We start from the raw sequence: 7933 nt of genomic DNA on the forward strand, positions 1-7933 counted from the left end.
ACCACCAAAAATCAAACCACCGCCCCACCCACCTACCACAGAGCCATCTTCTACGATTCCCAGGGCCCACCCATCGAGAAAATGCCCCAACCTCAGGGACTAGGGCACCATCATCTCTATTGGTCCCTGGGAATTCACGGCTTGCAGTCGCACCTGCCCCCTGCACGACATTAGAGAACAACTCAAAGCAAGCAGACGCAGAGCCCTCACCCAGGGGTGTAAGAAGGTATCCTCTCTGGAGGACGATGCCCAAGAAGACGAACCCCTGCCCCCAGTCTACAAAGGGCCAGACAACGAGGAGCACGACGACCACATCACCACTCAGCAGATGGATTTTTAGGCCCACCCCCACACCTTCCCAAGGTGGTAGGGGCCACCTCACATCAGTACAGACCCCCATTCTACGACCAAATTCGCCTGAATGGGGTCAAGGCTAGACTACTGGTGGACACGGGAGCTGCAAGGTCATGCGTGTACTCTCACTTCTACTCCCGTCACACTTCTGCTTTTGGCCCCCTTTTCCCCACCTCAGTCAACCTCGTAGATGCGGGGGATGGCCCCCTGCCTATCCATGGGGAAACCCGGGCCCTTCAGATCGACACCCACGAACAAGTCTCCACCACTTACCCTTTCATCACATTTGACTCCACAGGCTGGACCTTCTACAAGAACTCCGCACCAAGATTGACTGCTATCAACGCTGTCTCCACTTCAGTCCAGCCCCCCCCCCCCCTCAGCAAAAGAAAAAAAAACCAAAAAAATGTAAAACAAAGGAAAATCAACACCAACACCAACAAACCCTTCAGACACACTCACCTCCCCCTAACACTCATGTCCCCCAACACCTCTGGACATGGAACCCCACCCCAACCTCACCCAACACCCCACTTCCCCACTCTCCATCATCATCAACCCCCCCACCTATACCAACCACCTCCCCATCTTTCCTCTCCATGATCGCCTCCACCATCACCATCCCACCCCACCACGATGCTTGGTTGGAACTAAACAGACCCTCCGGTAGCTACGTCCTTTTCTCCCAATCCATACCTACCAGACCGCTCTCCTCCTGTCTAGCATCCCCTACCTTCCTCCCTCACCAGGCCTGAGCGATCCGTATCGCTAACCTCGCCACAACACTACTAACACTGCCTAGAGGACTCATCATTGGCGACAAGGAAGAAACCGAGCCATGCCATGCACCACCCTCTCACCACCCAACCATTTTGGACCTACCAGCACACCTGTTCCCTTCCCAAACCAACAGCCTCCGACAATTACTCCACGACTTCCAAGACCTATTCTCATCTGGCCCAACAGACTTCGGCCACACCACTTATCTCAGTCACGAGATACACACGACTGGACCACCCATTCGCCAACCATCTGACCGCAAAAACCCTAAGCAGCAAGCAGAGGAAGACTGGCAGGTCCAGGACATGCTTGATGCTGGTGTTATCTCCAACTGCACCAGCTCGTGGTCCTCCTCCGTCGTACTTGTGAGAAAAAAAGACGGAACCATGCGATTCTGTGTTGATTACCGCAGAGTAAACGATGTCACCATCAAGAACGCCACGCCCCTACCCCAAATCGACGACTCCCTCGATTCTCTGCACGGCTCCACCTGGTTCTGAATCCTCGACCTGCAATCGGGGTACTTGCAGGTCCCCTTTCACCCGGACGACAAACAAAAAACCCCTTCTCGACCTCAAATGGGAAACACTATGAATTTAATATCCTCCCATTCAGACTCTGTAACGCCCTAGCCACATTCTCCAGTCTGATGGAATCCGTATTGAGCGGCTTTACCTGGGAAATCTGCCTTTCTTACCTAGACGACGTCATCGCCTTTAGCCACACCTGGGCCGACCACCTCCACTGCCTCAAACTGGTGTTCCTACACATCCGCCAGGCAGGTCTTAAACTCAAGCCAACAAAATGCCTCCTAGCCGAAAGATCCGTCTCCTTTCTGGGACACGTGATCGGAGCCGAGGGCATCTCAACTGATCCCGACAAACTACGTGCAATTGCTGAAATCCCTCTACCACGAGATATCCACGAAACCCGAGCCTTCCTAGGCCTTACGTCATACTACAGACCTTTCGTGAAAGGGTTTGCAGACATAGCCAAACCACTGCATGAGCTGACAAAAAAGGGCGAGCCATTTGTCTGGACCGAAACTAGAAAGACCGCATTCAACAACCTCAAATCCAAACTGATTTCAGCCCCTGTCATCGCTTTCCCAGACTACAACCTCCCTTTTCGTCTGTACACCGACGTTTCCCTCATAGCCATAGGGGCTGTCCTCGTGCAAGTACAACACGGGCCCGAGCACATCATCGCCCGCGCCAGCCGCACTCTAAATCAAGCCGAGCGAAATTACGCTGCCACCAAACGCGAGTGCCTCGGTATAATCTGGGCTCTAGAATACTTCCGTTCATAGATCTCTGGCACCCACGTGGTCATCATCACGGACCACCAGTCACTACAATGGCTACGCCAATCCAATACCACCAATGCCCAACTCATTTGATGGAGGGTAGCTCTTGAAGAGTTCGATTTTGAAATGTCATACCGCCCAGGCAAGTTGCACACTAATGCTGACGCCCTTTCCCGGCTACCCATCAATGCCGTCTGCCCAAAACCAGACCTAATTCAAATGTGGAAAGATAAACAATGCCCTACCTGGATCCCGCCTCGCACATTGGCCAAGATACACGTCCATGGCGATCAACTGTACAATGCAGACGTTCACATTGTCCTCGACCCCACCATGGCCCATGATGCTGTGCTGCACTTCCACGCCAATAGCGGCACCCACCTCGGCACCAAGAAACTTTTACAAGTTTTCTCTGATATGTATTGGATAGCTAACCCATCCACCATTAGGAAAAAACATCATCCAAACGTGCCACGCCTATGCTTTAGGGAAAGACATCACTCACACACCCGGCCCCTCAGGCAAACTAACTGCACAAAAACCATGGCAACTGCTTTCTTTCGACATCGTCGGCCCCCTCACACCGAAAGCAGGATACAAATATATTATTACGTTCGCTGATGTCTACTCAAAGTTCATCATCGCTTGCCCTGCCAATGACCACAACGCCATAGCAGTCGTCAACGCCTTGGTCCGCCACGTCTTCCTTTATTTTGGCATTCCACAAGCCCTACGCTCGGATAATGCCCCAGAAATCAGGGGGAAAGTATGGGAAGAACTTGCCCAAATATTCGGCTACTGCATCTCCCAGTCATCCCCCTACTGGCCAGAGGGAAACAGTGTATGTGAGAGAAGTCATCGGTCCCTCCTGAATCAAGTCAGGAGCAGAATCCTGCAGACAGGCAATGACGATTGACCCGCCCACGTCAAAATTGTTCATTGGGGTATAAATACCTGCCCACGAGACGATGGCGTAACCCTTCACGATCGAGTATTCGGGAAATCCATACTCATCCTACCCTCCGCCACCACCTCCACCCTCCAACCCCTCCCTCTCCCACCGACCCCCTCTACAACCTCAAACGACTCCTCCACCACCTCCAATCCCAACAAGATCTTGCACCAGACACCAACACCTCCAACCCCTACAAGCCGGGTGACTCCGTGGCTGTTGCACACCTGCCCATCCCCACCAAGACTCCTGCCCGGTTCAATGGCCACTTCAAAATTATCAGGGTCCCTAACCCTTACCAGGTTATCATAGATCACCAGGTACAACCACGCACGTACCAAAACCGCCACCTGTGCCCCTTCCACCCCTCCAACAATGACCACCCCCACACCCGCGCGCCCCGCACCGCTCCACGCACACCTGTCCCATCGGCGTCTCCTCAGAATTACCCCCCCGACTCCTATTCATACTCCTACTCACCCCCACCCTATACATCCCCCACAAGCACGCCGCCTCCCACCTCACCCACCCCCAAGACCCCACCCCCCCATGCCGACACCAACCTCCAACCCCACAACCCCACCCCTAACCAACCGACACCTAACCTCTTGTCTCTACCAGCAGATCTTGCATTGCCACCCTCGCTGCCCACAACTCAACCTTTGCCCCACCAACTCAGCCGACCCATGCCCGACACAACCACACCAGCACCCCCCATCACAGACCACCCTCACAACCGCCAAAACATCACCCCACCCACTGCACCACTCTCCAGCCCACCACATGCAATCACCCCACCTCACAACAGCCAACACACCACCCCACCCACTGCACCACTCTCCAGCCCACCACGTGCAACCACTCCACCACGTGAACACGTTGCCCGCCCACCTACACCCCCCTTACCCCACGACCATTCTCACTACACACGACACACCGCACCCCCACCCGCTACCACAACCGCCCCCGGCCACACTCCCTGACCACCACGTGTTCACCCACCTTCACCACCTACGCCCACCCTTACCACCACCACCACCAGATCGGGACGCATTTCATGAACACCCTCCAGGTACACACCAACACCACCACCCACCACCCACAAGACCCACCAGTCACCACCTAAACCCACCCCCACCTCAAACACTGCCCCCATCACCCTACACCTCCGGGTAAAATGGAATCTCCCCAAGCCCAATTCCCGAAAGCACAATGCTCCTCCCACCCACCCGGCACTTATATAAACCTAACACTCCCCTCACTCGCCATCATCCGACACCTGCCTCCGCACCAAGCATAACCACCCAAGATGAGCATTGAAAGGTTCCACTGGCAGCCCCACGACCGCCCAAAGGTCAGGCTCAGGGCAACACACCAGATTCTCCGTATCCACAGCTGGACCGACCGCCCATCCTCCCTCTGACTTACTCTCAACCCACACTGAGAGCCGAACCCCACCACCCTCCACTGGACCAGCTTCCTCCGACACCTCACCCCAGCCCATCAAACATCCACCACCACAACATACCACCTCCAGTCATGGGGACGTGAGTTTTTCAATACGGAGGGTGGTGAAATACGTGCCTCCGCCGGACCACTCACCTCGCCACCTCCCACCCCAACACCAAGCCACCACCACACCACCACCCCAGGAGGACACCAAGGTGGGGTTAGTGACCCAGGAAAAGAGGGTCACCAGGACACCCATGTCCAGAGTCCGTCTTCCCCGCAACTGTCACAACACCAGATGAGCGGGAAGAGGCAACGACTCTGCAGGCTGGGCAGCCCATACCTGGTTTAGGGTGGGACTGATCCAGAGTCAATCCCAGGCAACACCGCGGTACGGCCACCATACATACCAGGGAAGGAGCTGTCACTGTTTGGCCTTCAGTTGTTTCCCCCTGTGACACTGCCATCATGACCACCATACGTAAAGGGGGAGGGAGTGGCCACTGTACGACCGTCAGTCACAGCCACCTCTGGGGACGGCCTCGTGGCATTAGTTATTGAATGCTTCTCGACTGGCAGAGAGAGGAATAGTGGAACAGCGATCACGGCCACCGTACGTGATGGGGAGGGAGTGGCCACCGTATGCCCCACATCCGCTATTGCCTTCTACTACGGGAGAAAAACCTCAGTTACTTCCCGAAGGGCAGGCAGGCCCACGGCTACGGCCTTTGTACGTATCAGGGTAAGTAGACCCTCGGCTGCGACCCCTGTAAATACCGGAGAGGGCGCTGCCCATGTGCACCCCTCTCCTGCCTTTTCCTCCAACAGGAGTAACACCGCATTCAAGGCCAGCGTACGTGATGGGGAAGGAGCGGCTTCCATCCGCCCTTCAGTTACTTCCTGGCAGGTAGGCAGGCACACGGCTACGGCCGCAGTGTGTGCAAGGGTAGGTAGACCCTCGGCTATGGTCTCAGCACACACCAGAGAGGGCGCTTCCCCCGTGCACCCCTCTCCTGCCTTTTCCTACTTTGGGAGCAGCACTGCCAGCACTGTCTTATTACGTGCGGGGGAAGAAGCGTCCACCGTAGGCTTTTAGCTGCGAGCCCTATTAGTCACGAAACTGCATTCACGGCCACCATACGTGACGGGGTGGGAGTGGCCAACGTACGCCCTTCATTCGTGATTCCGAAGGCCCTCCCGAAGCAGGAGGTCCCTTGCGCGGCTGACCCCTTTCCTCTCGGCTGCATGTGACGCCCATTGTCTCCCAACAGGAGCGGTTCCCCGGAGGTGCTGTCAGAGTGTTGGCGTGGCCCAGTCCAAGCCCTACCACCTACCCCTGGGAGGTCCCTGTCCCTGATGGACACCCGACTGAGGCGGCGCCGCAATTCACCCCTGATGGCGCTTTCTCCTGTAGGCGGCTGCAGTCCACGGACTCCCAGGTCTGACCAGCAGCCCCCAGGCCCAGACATCCCGGGCTCTCTCTCTCCTCGGAGCCAGAGGTGCCAGACCCGCCTCCTGCAGCTGTTCGGCCCTATTCCCGAGGGCCACCTGTCAGGTCGAGGCCCCCAGACCGGAGGGCCTCCCTGCACACCACCGACGCAGCCCCAGTGCGAGGGCAGCCTCTCAGGTCGAGGCCCCCAGACAGGAGGGCCTCCATGCACCACAGGAATGACTGAGACCCGGACAGAGATGCCCCTGCGGGCAGTGCGTTGCCCCCTGCAGGAGGGCTACCCGTAGGACCCCTCTCTCACGCCTCGGACACGCAGCATGTGATGCCCAGGGAAAATACTGGTACAAAGTGACGCTAAGAACGCTAGTGCCATGAACAGTCAAGACAGAAGTGCACTGTGATAAGTGACAGAGTAATGGCCCAAGTAATACATAAGTGACTAAAGTTACCCATAGAGCACAGTGGCCCGGTATTTGGCAGAACAGAAAAGATCAGTAACCATATATGGGAGGACATATAGAAATCGTGGGATGAGATCAGAGGTATACGGGACTCATTAGATACTGGTGAACTAGTGTTACTGCAACTAAGTGACTTACGCTAGTGTCGCGACCCGCACCCTACCCACTTATGGTAATATTCATACCCCCAACACTTGGTCACGTCCACTCCTAGTGTAACGAACGTAATATATAAAACGCCATCTCTGCCTAGAAACAGTATCCGGGTATTATAATATTAGAACCAAATATCCATGTATAAGTGAAGAGTGACATATTGTGAGTGTGACTATAATCATTTGTATTAAAGACTAACTCTGCGTTTCCTGTCTCCATACATATCCAATATCTCTTTGTGTATATTGTAACGGTGTAAGAATTAAGACAATATATGTGTTAAGGTGTACGGCTTGGTTTTTATGTCCTGTTCCTTTGCGGATGCTTTACTTCCGGGCCGGAAAGAGGACCCCACTCAGTAGCTGGTGTTTTTAGGACGAGAGGTCGGACTAAAAACACCCAGCATAACACTGGTGGCCAGCAGTGGTTCTGGATCCGAATAAAGAACGGAGGAACAATAAAAGGAAACTTCCACAATGGCAGCCAAACCTCACATCCAATTGCCAAAATTCATCACGGAGCAATATGACATTGATGTATATTTGGATATGGTCAAACCCCTCCTAGACATCGGGTTCGACTCTGACAGAGAAAAGATAGCCGTCACTCTATCTAACCTGGGCAAAATAATCGTCACTGTCACAACAAATGTCGCCCCAGAATTAACATGGGATCAATTCGCCCACATTGTGAAGCAGGCTGTTATGCCTTCCATGGCCAGAGTTGTCGCTCTCTCTCAGCTCGACGCTCTCCCCTACGACGGTAACTTGGACGACACTTTCGTCCAGGCACGGCGCCTAGTCAATGCCGCTTATCCCGACACAACCACGAACACTCAGGATTTGCACACCCTCAATGCCCTGCTGAGAATTCTCCCTAGCACAGTCAGGGAGCACTTTACCATCTACGATCCCTCGGGGAACATAGATCAAGACCTACAGCTCGTCTGACGCCTCCTCGTCACCCGTCCTGCACCACAACCTATACACACGGTGAGCAAATTCCCATCAGCCAAAACTTCACCA

This window comes from Coenobita brevimanus, chromosome 10 (genome assembly GCF_032717465.1).
Source record: "Coenobita brevimanus isolate Jiangsu-jjx chromosome 10, ASM3271746v2, whole genome shotgun sequence".
Lineage (NCBI taxonomy): Eukaryota > Metazoa > Arthropoda > Malacostraca > Decapoda > Coenobitidae > Coenobita > Coenobita brevimanus.